The 14,959-nt window shown below is 36.9% G+C and overlaps 1 protein-coding gene across 2 annotated transcripts in view; it reads left to right on the top strand.

Moving 5' to 3' along the window:
• The first annotated feature begins 2,309 nt into the window (after positions 1-2,309).
• Positions 2,310-14,959, top strand: part of Hmt4-20 (Histone methyltransferase 4-20) — a 60,853-nt gene continuing 48,203 nt past the window's right edge. Inside the window, exon 1 of one of the 2 annotated variants that reach the window (XM_081751696.1) lies at positions 2,310-2,668. The gene's annotated coding sequence lies outside the window, so the exon portion shown is untranslated. Of the gene's footprint in view, positions 3,259-14,959 lie in introns of both variants that reach the window. The other variant, XM_081751695.1, reaches the window with a different exon arrangement.

Here is a 14,959-nt window from a genome sequence, read left to right as displayed (position 1 = left end):
AATAGCTATTTACAGTTTGTGTTGCTTAGCGGCTCCACTTTCACTATAGAGGATTGCAGGCATTATGCGGTAAATTGAGCTCTGACCTTGACCTTCACTGAACTCAAAATATAAAAAGAAGAGGTGGGAATGTTTTGCCTCTCGCTAAACAATATTGCCATCTTCACTTTATGCTAAAAATCAATTAAGTTAGATTTTTGTTACAGGGAATGTAGTTTTTGTTCTCTCGGTGACAGGTAAAGTTGTAGGAGGCAATGGTACCTACTATTCGGGAGGCAAGCGTCAGGTTGTGAACCAGAGTTTAGAAAATGTTTCTGAGTGTTAGGTCAAATTTAGTACTAAATTTTGAAAAAGATTCGGGCCCGAGCTAATTTTTTTTTAAAAAATTATCGAACCGGGGTCGGGCCAAAAACTTTTAAAATTTATCGGGCCCGGGCCGGGCTTGGGCCAAGAATTTTGAAAAACTTATCAGGCCGGGCCGGGCTCGGGCCGAAAATCTCCAAAACTTTTCGGGCCCGGGCTGGGCCGGGCCTAGGTACGTTCGGGCTGGGTTGGGCTCGGGCCGAAAAATTCGGCCCGTGCAGGTCTCTACTACATACGTAAATACTGATAATCCATATAACACGATCGGAAATATGAAAATGAGAAGAGATAATGGCCGCTGTCCCACAAATCTCGCAGGCCCGGTCCTGGGTAGATCATCCACAATCTAATTCCTCGGTCCTGCATCCAGCGTAGTTTACCAAGGATCATGCAGTGGTCAGGATATGTTAGCTCCTGTTTCTAACACTCGGGAGAGGCTATATACCAGTATTACGAAAGAAGAGATTAGGAAAGGAATAGTATCAGTGGCGTTAGAAGGGTGTAGATAGTTAACTCATCAAGCTGAGAAAATCATTTCACGTCTAGGTTCTTTGGTTATTAGTTCCATGAAAGAATTTCATAGCTTCAGAGTGAACTCTCCCTGAGCCAGCCCCTGAAATAATAATGCTTTAGAGAATTTGTATTATTCTCTTTGTCCACTAAAACTGATCAATAGTTAGTTAAGTATCTCATTTATCAATAAGGAGTCAATTCTCAAGTACAAAGTATATTCCGTTTCTTTCAGCATGGCATACTTGAAAGTTGAACTGGAAATCTAATTTGAATTTATTCGAAAAATTTATTTAAACTAAAATTGTTTGCATTATTATTCGAATATAGAACAATTGAAGGATTTTTTTAAAAGAATAATCTAGGGTCGTGATGGCTTAGTGGTAGAGGGTCCGTGGTTTCCTCCCACCTCGCGCCAAATGGGCTTTGTGGTGGAGGACAAACACTCCGTGGGTTTTCTCGGGATTCCTCCTACTTTTTTCAGTCCAACATTTCATTCATTTCTCATCATTACCGTTTACTTTAGCCCACACGGTATAAATGTGGGACGTAAAACTGAAAGCTATCGTATTTTTCGAATAATCTCTTTTATTAAAAAAAAGAGGGAGAGAGAGAGAGAGGGAACTTGGATTTGTGTGTACAGGCCACAGATTCACAGATTAATACAGATTCACAAACCTTGTTAGAAAAATCGTTTAAGCTATTCGTAAATCAGATACTGCCCTTGTTTTACACCGTACCGTAACCTATTCCACGAGATGCTGAAGATATTGAACTGGAAATGTTCTCTCACTTGACCTGTTAGCTGTTACGCTCTGAGAACGTTCTAGATAGCATCCTCTCGAACTTTCTCAGTAATACCAAGTCACTTCCTGAACTTTAAAATAAATAAATAAATAATTTATATAGATCAGAAATACATTAATTTTTCTATAGGTTCTCTGTTTTAAATACAGTACTATAATGAAATAACAATGATAAAACAGGCCAAGGCGATACAGTGGTAAGAAGCTTTTAGTAAATACTTGCAACTTCAGCAGTCACAAGCGACATTTAGTTTAATTCTTATATCGATTCATAATACTGATACATTCTATAATTCTATTTCAAACTGTCATTGTTATTTTATCATCTTTCTCACATAGATTTTATTATGTTAGCAATTTACTTTCTGATCCATTTTCACGTCAGTAATGTTTACTCTAAAATTTAAACAAATTGATATCGAGTTTTACGGTGTTTTCTTTTTTTTTACATTACGCCAAAAAATGTATGTTGACCAAGAGGTTATAAGAAAGGAAAAAGGATTTTTTCTTTTAAATATATAAAGTTGTAAGTACGAAAAATGCCTGGATACATAAAGCAATCGAACACGTAAACATTACGCCCTCCGCCCTTCTCTTTGCACATGCTTGGACCGTCGAAGTGTAGAATGACATAGAAAGATTCTTCCGCAGTGCAGAAATTAAGCCGTCAATGCTTCAAAATTTGCAACACTGACTTAATATTTTATTGATGAAAGTAGTAGTAATATTTTTCAAATGGAATAGAAAAACATAAAAATTCTTATTTCAATTTTTGATATTAAGTACAATCCATTTCGTTGCCTATGCCGTTGTTACACCGTTAGTTAGTAATGCGGTTGACTGCCATGATTGAAAGCTTCGAGGTTGGAGGAGAAATTAGTTGAGGACGTTTTATTGTTGATATATGTGTTAAAGTGATGCCGTAAGGCAATTAGATGGGAACAGATTGGTCCATATAATTTTTAGTACGCATTTCAGATAAATGCGTGGTAAGTGATGTGAGATTGTGTCTTATTTCTGTGAGTTTTATGGCCTGGTATTTTAGCCGTTGAACGTCAGATGATGTAGCCATTGAACTTACTTGAACTTTTCCCCTACTCCGTTGATAATTGCCCTTGACATTTTTTGGTAATCTAAATCTTGTGGTGGTGTACGTTTATTACTTTATACCATGATAAAAATTTGATAATTTACAAGTGATTTAGTGCGTTACTTCAAAAGTAAAGTGTCTGCAGTGATTTCCTTGTGTACTAATGGGAGGGAGCAGGGTACTTGGAGGGGTGTTAGCGTTACGACGGAACAGCCTGTACAGACGCCATATTGCAGTTGCTTTGATAAAGGCGAAGGGAAAATGATCACACAATAGAAATTGATAATTTTAAACATGAATTGAAGTGTTAAGAGTGAATTGTGAAGAAGAATATGTGATTTGTGTTTCGAATTGTTCTTCAGTATAAGGTAGTGGAAATTGTTTCTTTGTGCTGAATGTTGGCTGGAAATACAAGAAATTGCGTTTGTAGGATGGGAAGAGAAAGTGGATTTAGAATATCACAGGACAGAAGACATAACGATATATCTGGTAAATAAGTCGCAGTTTGATTGTACATATTTGCCAATACTATTAAAGAGGTCTTAAGGCTGGATAAGGTTCATGTGCAATTAGAATTATATGTAATTACATGTAATGAAAGCTCGTACCTACTGTTTCTGGGTAGAATACAGGAAGCAGGACCTCGGTTTTTATTATGTCAACTGAAGTTTAATTACGAAATAGGCCTATATATAGAGATGACTGACTAAATTGTAGAGTAATTCAGGTGTTGTAGCTTAACTCATTCAATGATTTAGATACATTTCAACTAATTGAATATCTAACCTGTAGCACGTAAATTGTTCTATATTTTAGTTCAATTTTGTAACTAAGTTTATGTAGTATATATTTTTCATGTCAAGTGTCGAGGGATGGAATTAGTGTGCATAATCATTTTTATGGAGTTCTATCGAGTTCATTAATTACCTGGATCATAAATCCACGAACGATTCTACCTGGTGATTCACTTGTGAAGTACAAATTTCATACCCCTCTCCCTTGGATCAAGCAGTGATGCATGTTATATCGGAACTCATTTCAGATGAAAATTATTCAGTACTAGATGCTAGTGTAGTTTTGGCACATTACATTTTGAAAGATTTAAATGTAAAATTCAATACTTGGCATAAAAAGACGTTTATAAGGAACGAATTTCTGCAGGGACAGAATTACATACAAAGTAATCAGTACAGCGGTATTTTAAGTTCACAAATTTAGGGTTACTGGCATAAAATTATTACAAGTGCTTTACGATAAACAAAATAAGTGAGTTCATATGAAAGATGACTCGATTAAAAGCTATTTTCCCTGGCTGTATATTTTTGCGCAGTGTACGGATCCTTTATTTTAAGGGGCCCATAGACGATCCACGGTTTGTGCAAACACTGTGTTTGGGCAAACAGTCGGCCATACACTGTTCAACTGTTTGCTCAAACTTCAGTTCAATATGTAGTCTGATCGCGTAAAAATATCCACTGAAGCAGCTTGTTTAGCGATAGTAATTGCTTGTGCTTTGGAAGGGGAAAGACCCGTGAAACCCAAAAGGAAGAAGAGGGTGTGGATAAAAGAATGGTTCAAGAAACGGCCTAGTTTAGTTACCAAAATTTAGTAGCCGAGCTTGAGATAAGTTCGACTGTGGATTTATATACGAATGGATTTAACTATATTTGATGAAATATTGGAAATGGTTACACCTCTTATTCGAAAACAGGATACAAATATGAGAGATGCGATATCTCCCGAGCAGAGGTTGTTTGCCACTTCGCGTTATCTTGGTGCGGAAACACGTACGAGAAATTAAATTTGACACAACCGTTGCACCGCAGACGCTTGGACAAATTATTATAGAAACATGTGAGGTCCCATTTTTCAGATTCCTGTTTTTATAATCTTCACTCTTTATACCTTTCACAGTTCAGGTAAATTTCGATAAAGTTCAGTAAGTTAAATTTCTCGCCAGAATTCTGGAATCCTGTTCATTGACGCCACAGCGCAAGAGGTAATAGTTAAGAACAGCTACTAAACACCCTAAGTACAAGGGCAAGAACTCAGTCTATTACCTACTTTTTAACATCCTAGATAGTCAATGAATAATTCCTGAAAGTATGGCGTTTCTCGTCCTTCCCTAAATGGGAAGTACGGCTCCTTAACTATAACCGCGCAAGAAATAAGCGTTTGTACACTAGGCCTCCTACTCGGAAATAAACCTCGTGTTTGCACAAATATGCCCATACACGGTCCACGTGATTGCGCAAACATGTTCGTGTAAGCAATTTTCGAACGCGTTCGATGTGAAGAATTTTTGCACAAACCGTGGTTCATGTATAGGCCCTATTATGTTTACAAGTAGAGCGTTACGAGTATAAAACCATGACAGGTGCTATTGAAATTCGTATTATTGCCAAAACCCACGTTAGGCGCATACCCACCATCGTTGACGCGCTTCTGCGCAGGCTTATCAGCTTTGACTCAGATAGGATTTGTTTTTGGTGACCATTTAGCACAGGTTGGTTTGTGTTTTGCATTATTTTTTGTGCCCCACGTCCGGAAGCCGTGTATATATATATATATATATATATATATATATATATATATATATATATATATATATATATATATATATATATGCATATCGTAAAATGATTGTGAATTTTCAACAATTAGTACTTCTGATGACCCTCGAATTTTATCAATGCATAGTGAGGTATTTTTCTGTCGCCCAGCGGAAACCTTTTAGGAAACATAAAAATGAAGTTAGTGAAGTTGTTATAATTTTTCAACAATTCTTTCTACTAGTGCCAGGGTTGGCTGGTTTGAACCAAAAAACGAAAAATGTTCGTATAATCTTGAGCACACATTTGTAGGTTGTCGCGTGTCACTCCCGCATTTTTTTCGTATTATATTCAGATCTAAATTCCCCATTAATTATTCAGAGATTATACTAGAAAAGCAACTTTATATAAAGTTTATGAATGTTTCTTTTGTGATTTTTTATAGTTATTATTGTTATGCAATTGCAATCAAAGAAAAATTCTAAATATTGTTTCGTTTTAATGTTTACTATTGATAAAACACATTGAAATGCTATACTTTTTCGGGGGATCATACAAACCCCACGAGAGGCATTTACTGAAATCAGAATATCTTTGGTATTTAGTTATGTATAAATGGGTCAGATCCAAAAGTGGACTCAAATAATTTATTTTTGTTCACTTTTCTTACTAGTGTGCAAATTAAGTCGTCGTTTGTCCTTCACAAATGACTCTTGACAATTGCATTAAAAGAAGGGTTGGGTGGTTTATACCAAAAAGAAAGAAAAAAAAAACGAAAAATGCTTTAAATCGTGTGAACTTCATGGTGACGTTTCCACATATCAAACCATCTGCATTAGTTTCATTTCCTTTTCACCTTTTAATCAAGGTATCCCATGTTCAGTTCTCGATCGAACCATAACCTTTCTTTCATGTGTAAACCAAGTATCGGTTTGGATGTCACTTTAAAGCGAAAGTTTTCTTTATAACCTCGATATTAACATAAAGATGTTAAGCCTAAACATACGAAACGAAGCCAAATTGTATGTTTTTGCTTGCCTGAATGCTTGTTGCTTTATAAAGAAGCAGAGGTTGCCTAAATGTATTGATAAAGACATTGGCAAAAATTATCGACTGCCTACGTAGCTTCCAACATTAGCTTGGATTGGACTTCGTTATAATTTTATTGCATGATATTTACTTACTAAATTTGGTATTTAATTCCTCAGTTTTAGCGTACTGATTATGTCACGTCGACCTTAGATTTTATATGCAAAGGAATACCAGGATTTGCTTTGCATTTAAAGTAATAACAGGATTTTCCCAATGGCTAACGCGGGAGTCTCCTGATTTGTATGTAATTCTATATAATGGCTTCACTTGTGGTACTAGTTATCTTTTTGTCCTGAAATGGCTCTTGACAATTATATTAACAAGGATGTAAAGATCAGTACAACGTATTTTTATCAGAAGTCCTTCGTGAGTGAGTCGGCAGACTCATTGCATTTGTGGACAATTTGTCCCGGCTTCGAGTCCAAATGGAGGACAATTTCTCTCGGATGTAAGCCGGGAAGCTGTTTGGATCCCGCTTTAAGGTTATAAGACCCCTTCCAGCATAACCCTCTCGTTGCATAATGAAAGCAAGGCGAAACAAACTTATTTCTGTCCATATGTAATATAAATACATAGAGCAAATTATTTAAACAAAAAAAAATTGGTTTAAACCAAAAAAACCGGATTTTTTTTTTTTTTTTTTTTCTTTTCAATAAAAAGCATGGTTTTTGCCAACCCTGATTAAAAGTATGTAAAGATCAGTACAACGTATCAGGAGTCCTTCGTGAGTGAGTGCATTTGTTGCTAATTAGCCCCAGTTTCGAGTTCAACTGGAGGACAGTCTTGTTTCGGATGTAAGTCGAGAAACGGTTTGGACTCCGCTTTAAGCTTATATGACCCCTTCCAGCATAACCCTGTTGTTGCATAACACCAAGGTGAAACGAAGTGCTTTCTGTCCATATGTGATAGAAATGTATAGAGCAAATTATTTATACAAAAAAAAAAAAAAGGTTTAAACCAAAATAATCTTTTTTTAGTTTTTTCAATAAAAACCATGGTGTTTGCCAACCCAGACCGGTGCGCCAAAAGTAAACCAGTACGGAATAATGTTCTTATACTCCTCGATCTTTGAGTTTTACGTCCCATCATTATGCCGGCTAGGCTAAAGAAGACTGTGATGATGATAAATGAATTAAATGGTGAAATGAAAAAAAGTGAGAGGAAACAGGAGAACCCAGGGCTGGGAGAGCTGGGATCGAACCAGGGACTACATGCACCAAAGGTGAACACCCTACCACAGAGCCACCGCGGCCCCTATACTCCTCAATATTTTGCAATACAACATTTATGACATATTACAAAATAAATACGTTGTGTTGACGCGGGGCGTAGCAATTTGCGCTAGCAATAGCACTTAATGGCAATGTAAGTGAAGTTAACTGTAATGTAACCTGACCGTGGCTAAATTCGACCAAATTTCGAACACATTTTCTGGTATCCTGACGAAACAGGAATAGCAGCGTATGGAACGTACGGTTTTGTTGCACTTTCTGTAAATTAGCCGGCATTTATTTTTAAATAGAGAATATTTGTTGGAACAAGCACATTTTAGGTTCAACACTGTTCGGTATTTTTTTTTTTTTTAATTTTATTATTTTTTTTAGATCAGTGTTATTTGGCTTTCACTTTAAAGCTGTAGCCAAACTTTTCATTTAATACTTGTTAAGGAGGATATAGATTGCATATCCATAATTAAATAATAACGCTAACTCTGCATCGTTTCTGTATTTAATGTTCCTCCAAAGTCCACGAATAAGATATGTTGAGATCCAGGTTGAATAGGACTGTGAAACAGGTGAGGGCAGTGAAGAAAATTACTCTTAGATTTCATGTTAACTGTGGTTTGTTTACTTATTGAAAGTCTTACAATTCGAACAAATTAATGTAACAAATTAGTGGTAGAGCGTTCACCTCCGGTGCTTGGGGTCCCTGGTTTGATACCAGCTCGCGCCGTGTGGACTTCGTGATGGACAAACACCGTGGGTTTTCTCGGGGTTCTCCAGTTTCCTCCCACTCTTCATTCCACCATTTCATTCATTTCTCATCATCACCGTCTCCTTTAGCCTAACCGGCATAAACGTGGGACGTAAAACTGAAAGATTTCATTTTCAAATTAATGGACATCCTTTTCGACGAGAAAGCAAAATTAAGTAAATGATAGCTACACAGAGTGAGGAAATACAAGACTGTACCGGAACTTGAACCCGGAATTTTCGGCGTACGATGACGATACAACGCCACCCGTCCTCTCCCTGAACAGCCATACATTCCCTTATTCTTGAAGTCATTGTTCATTCTTGGGTTTGAGTCCCGGTCCAGTCGTGCATTTTCTTCCCTCTTGGTGTATCAGTGAATTCGCACCCATAGAAGAATTGGCATGTTAAAATCGATTGTTTTCTCTATTTATCAAAACAAATAATTTTATTCGTTTTTTAATTTAATTTTATTTTTTATTTATTTTTTTTTTATTTTATTATTTTTTTTTTTTTTATCATCCCGTAGTCAGTCTTCACATGTGGACAACGGTGTATTTGTACATTACTGGAAATTTCTTTGCGATTGTGCTTCTTAGTTGCGCTCCTGCTGGTTTGCCATTTCGTTTCTTAACATTTTAGAACTTGCCTAGATTGAGTCGAGTCTTTTCACTTTGTGGAATAACATTTCTATTTTACGTGTAGTTGAGTCAGTTTGCTTTGGAAGTGACTTGCTTTGTTGTTAACAGAATAGCTATCTTATTATTTGTAATTCGAGATAAGTTAAATATTTCCCTCGCGTTTTGTGCAGTCGTTTCCACCAGAGCAAGTAGCGTATTATCAGTCACGATAAAACTATAATTTAATATATCCAGAAAGTAAATATAATGATTAGACAAATGAATCCGTGAGAATACTTTTTTTTTTCCGCATAGAAATGAATAGAGACAAATTATCCGAGTTGGAAAGCAAATGTTTCGTCATTCAACATCGCAATCCATTACCGAAAATACGTTAAAAAAGTCAATTCAGCTGTTTGATAAAGGAAAACAGTAGGGAGGATTTCCAGTCCATGCACTTTTTGCAATATGCTCAAAATATAGGGGACCTTTAAGTATTATTAGTTGCAAGTAATTCCGCTTTACCAGGATAATTAACAACTCTATTGCAATAAATATATCAAAATTTAAGAATTCAAATGACATATTAAACTTCGTATTCGAGGCCGCTGTAGTTCAGTATTAGAGCGTTCACTTTTCTTTTTGGTGCGTGGGGTCTCTGGTTTGATTTCAGCCCGTGCCAAGTGGACTTTTTGGTGGACAAACGCCGTGTAAGTTTTCTCGGTGTTCTCCCGTTTCCTCCCACTTTATTCATTCTACCATTGTATTCATTTGCCATCGCCCTCTCCTTTAGTCTAGCCGACATAACCATGGGACGTAAAAGTGAAACTTCTATTTTATAAAACTCGGTATGTCTTTTTTCTTTTCACCCGAACTTTTGGTAACTCTTGCTTGTTACCTTTAACTAGGGATGAAAAACTTTGATCATAAACTAAATTACACCTGGGTACATATCTTTTGTTGTTTTCGAAGTCCCCAAATTTCTAGTTATTTTTCCTCTTATTCGGATTTTTTTCCTGTTATACCTCCGAGATCTCATTAATTATGTTTCCGTAAAATTGTGGTTGCTTTTCTTTTAAATATAATACAAATATTGTACTTTGAACAAAAATAATGTTACACTCCTTTAAAATGCGATGTTTCAATAGCCTCAAATATTCTGCCAGAATTCTACGTAAAAGAATGTGCTTTAGGCCGAAGAGATGATGATTTAAGGCAGGTAAATGATGATGGAGGAAACGGGAGCACCATGAGAAAACCCACTGACACGATGAACTCCACCACAAACTTACTTGGCCGAAAATTGTACGTAAGTTTATTATATATGGATATACACGAAAACAAAAGTGAATTCGTTAATGCCTAGTTATAAATACTGTCACAAAGTTTGGAGTGGCGCTGTAGGCATCCGGAGTGGCAGTGGTGCCATCTGTGCATAAAGCGGAAGATGCATGTAGAGTGTGTTTGACTGTTCATGACATACGTTGATATTGTACTGAATTCTGATGTAGTGGGGCGATTACGAAAATCGTGTAGTAGTAACTGCACTACACAAGATCGGAAAGACAGCAGGTGAGATTTTCAACCTCATGAAACCGCTACAAATCAGCAAGAGATTCGTGTATCGCGCCATACAGCGATACACCGAGACTGGAACAGCAGTTGATCGTGCAAGGAGTGGCAGACCACGAACCCCGCAGGTCCAGAAAGCAGTCGCAGCAAGAATTCGAAGAAATCCTGTTCGAACACAGTGTAATGGCTGCTGAAATGAACATCAGCAACAATTCCATGTCTCGTATGCCCAGGAGTGACCTACATCTACGGGCGTATAAGAGGCGGACTGGTCACTTTCTGACTCAAACATTAATGTCGCAAAGGGTCCTTAAATCAGAGGCTGTTGCGGCGTTACGCCAACAATCCGCACAGAAAGATTCTGTTCACTGACGAAAAGGCGTTCACAATTGAGCAGGCCTACAACGCCCAAACTGACCGTGTGTATGCCACGTCATCAACTGCAGCTGCTGAGGCAGCTCCAAGGGTTCAGAGGGCACATAATCCTGCCGCAGTGATGGTTTGGTAGGGAGTGAGATACTCAGGCACAACTCAGCTGTATTTTTGCAAACAAGGTGTTAAAATATCTGCTAAGGTGTACTAGGAGACAGTGCTAGCACCTATAGTAAAACCACTGTCTGCTACCATGTTCTCTGGAGAAAGGTGGACCTTCCAGCAGGATTCCGCCCCAGGCCACAGAGCGAGAACAACTGGGGAGTGGCTGGCACGGAACGTCCCCGACTCCATTTCTACCGCTGATTGATCTTCTAGCAGCCCGTTGGACTACAAACTATGGGTAGTCCTTCAGGCAAAGGTCTGCCATAAAAGGCATCCATCTGTCGACAGTCTGAAACAATTCTTGACCCGAGCAGTGAACAATTTTCCCATGGACGTGGTGCGTAATGCCATTGACCAGTGGCCAGACAGACTTCGTGCCTGCATCAATTCCAAGGGGGGACATTTCGAAAACTGATTCATGCGGCAGGTGTACAACATATCAATGTAAAACATGACCGAAATAAATTGCCTTGGTGTTATTACTCTGTGTTATTCACATTCAAACTTGTGACAGTATTTATAGCTTGGTATTTTATACGATTTACAATGCTGATAAAGGAAGAATAGTAATTTACTAGTGCGAAACCTTAAAAAAGAGTAATAAATAAATAAATAAAAGTCACTATTTACATAAGTGATATTCAGTTCACAAAATTGATTGGAGATAAAACATATTCTTAAATCGAGATTTTTAAAGTATGTCTAGAGACTCATTTTCGGTGATAAAATTTATAACCGGCAGGATTACTGATGGTTGTTAGCACCTCACAGCGAACATGGTAATCAGTCATTTCTAATACCAAGTTATTAGTCACATGAACTAGTATCTACCAAGCATTTTTGTTACTCTATGATAGAATTGTTATAAAAAGCAAATCGTTACAGTCTTCGTCTACAAATTAAATAGCGTAAATCCAAAAATAAAAGTAAAAAAAGAAAGGAACATTAAATTGTTTAATTTAATGGTGCATAGAAAAGCTAATGAATTTGTAAGCACTAAGTATAGGAAACTAGTCTTTTGTAGCTCAGACATTCAGACTGAATCGACGCATTCATATAAATCCAAATGTTGTGATAAATTTCTTTATAAAATCTTACAAGTTTAGTTACTTTAGAAGATGATACGAACACAAATTACGTTTGCAGTTTAGGGAAAGAAACCGTATGATAAATGCCAAACAGCAATATTCAGGTGTTTAAACACTGAAACACAAGTTCTTTCTGTATACGTGTGATCTTTGTGTGTATATATATATGGGTGATTCCACGAAAAAGGGAAATTTTCTGTCACGGGCATTTCTTCAAACTACTACTAGAAAGAATCACCTCATTTTTATTTTGTTCGGTAGTAACCGTCACAAAGTAGGTATGCCATGTATAACAGTTTGCAAATACAACACTAAACATACGTAAAAAAATAATTATTACCCAATTTCTCAACACCGTGGGCTGTCACAGACTACAGTTTACTGATTTTAATCAATAAATTACAACTGAAGTCGCAAATCAAACATCATTTAATGGTAATTAAATGGAAGAGAACACTTCAATGTTTCGGTTTTGTGGAAAGTAAACCTTTATAACGATTATTTTCGAAAGCTTGACTATGCTTCGTTTCTGTCACCTCTATTTCGTCTCAACTCCATGGCAATAGAAAAAATTATTATTGCTCTCAACAGATATCATGATCGTCCACATTGGCAACACCCACAAGAAGACAAGGCAGACATGTTTGATTGAAGAACAGAAAAAGTTGTGTGCATGTGTTAAAAGCTATAGGAAAAATATTTTTGTGTGTGGAAAGCAGGTGCGTATATTAATTGATACTCAACACCATGGTATTTATTACTGAATGTATTTGTATGGTATATACCTTCTTTCCTTTGAGGAACCTACGCCTTAACGTAGAAAATTCGTACACAATTACTCACATGTACTGGTTAAAAAGTGGGCCGGTAAAGATAAATTATATTCGGTTTTCTCAACTCCATGGTTCTCAACTCCGTGTCCATCTGAAAACTAAGGAATCCACGGTGTTGAGACAAGTTCACGGAGTTGATAATCCTATAGTGTTTGTTATGCTCATGCTCTTCCAAATATTTGTTCTTTCAATATATTGATAGAAATAAAGCTCGTTTATGGTCTAGTGACTAGTATGCTCGCCTTTCGTGCGTGGTTCTGGGTTTGTTTCCCGGTGGAAGCTCAAAAATTAATGGTGTTTACTTCGCACAGTGAGGCAATTGAAAAACTCATTTGAGTAGAGATGTACTGAAACCTGATCGCGCAAACCATCGCAACGGTCGTAGGAGCCGACACGCTGACCACGTGTCATTCACACTCAAAGACCAGCTGGTGGGTCCTAGCCCATTTAAGGAGTGTTTCGCGGAAGTTCAGATTTGGGGCTGTAAGATAGCCGGAGGTAAAACTTCAGTCAAGTCAGGATGGATGGTATCTGTTTTTAACTTATTGACGTCTCAGTCTTATGATCAGCTAATTGTTTTCTTTTCAGGGATTGTCGAAGAGTTTGAGGGCAATGTACGGACAGTCAATTTTATGACGCGGATCGGGAGGAATTTCTCCTGGCCTACAAAACCTGACGTTTAAAAAGCGTTGGCAGTTGTCATTCTGTGTAGACTAGAACAGCCCTTCCCTGTTTCCTCAAGACATTTCCTTCATTGGAGTGGAAAATGAGGGCTACTTAACAAAGAACATCGAATTATCTAAAGAAAACAGAAATGATGAGTGCCTTACAATGTCATTTAGTGTGCATTATACAGGGCGTTTCAAAACAATACCGACAACTTTTGGGAGGTGATTCCTAACACCAACGGTATTGCACTTTCGACGTGTTGACTGGATCACTCAGAGAAGACAGGCGGTTTACATGAGCTCAGAAAACAAATGAAGTAGACAATAGACAGGTTTAGTGGCTACTTCATCTGTTTCGTAAGGTTATGTGAAAAGTTTGTCCTCTCCATATGATAGTCAACATATTGAAAGCGCAATAATTTTTCAATATTCGATAAGTGTATGTGTATTTCTTTTTTTCTTATTTACGTCACACACACACATATATATATATATATATATATATATATATATATACAGTGGCGGATCCAAGGGAGGGGCTATAGCCCCCCCTTGACGCTCAGGTTTACACTGGATAAAATGGACTTCAATCCTGCTTTACACTGGATAAAACGGCAAACTATGGTTTAGCCCCTCCCTTGATCATATCCTGGATCCGCCACTGTATATATATATATATATATATATATATATATATATATATATACTCAATTTTGGAACATTCATTAGATATATTTTCATATGTTTGCGGTATTTTCTGGAGTATTTTTGTATAACAAATTACGTGTCATCTAGTTTGTTAGAATTTTATTCAACATAAGGAGAATAATTCTAACTTACAAAAACTATTGGAAAATTATTTCAATTTTTATGTAAATTATAAGCTTAATCACTTATAAACCAAAACTTATCATCCAGATGTATCACGTTTCTCAACTCCACAGCAATTTTCAACTCCGTGTTAACTAATCTCAACTCCGTGACCTATGGTCTCAACTCCGTGGGTGCTGAAAAGTTTATTATTTTTTTATTTACTACACCAATAACGATTCAGCTCTGCTGAACACCTAATTAACATGTACTTAGTAGTAGTAAGTGCATGTGATATTTTTATCGAAATAGGTGACCATCAACGGAACAAAAATTTTCCAAGTGAAAATTTCCCTTTTTCGTGGAATCACCCATATATATATAGATAGATAGATAAATGGATAGATATAGATATATATAGATAAATAGATAGATAGATGGATAG

The sequence above is a fragment of the Thermobia domestica genome, chromosome 3, assembly GCF_964235325.1.
Source record: "Thermobia domestica chromosome 3, izTheDome1.hap1.1, whole genome shotgun sequence".
NCBI lineage: Eukaryota > Metazoa > Arthropoda > Insecta > Zygentoma > Lepismatidae > Thermobia > Thermobia domestica.
Note: the sequence above shows the minus strand (reverse complement) of the source record. Positions and strands in the feature narration are given on the sequence as shown.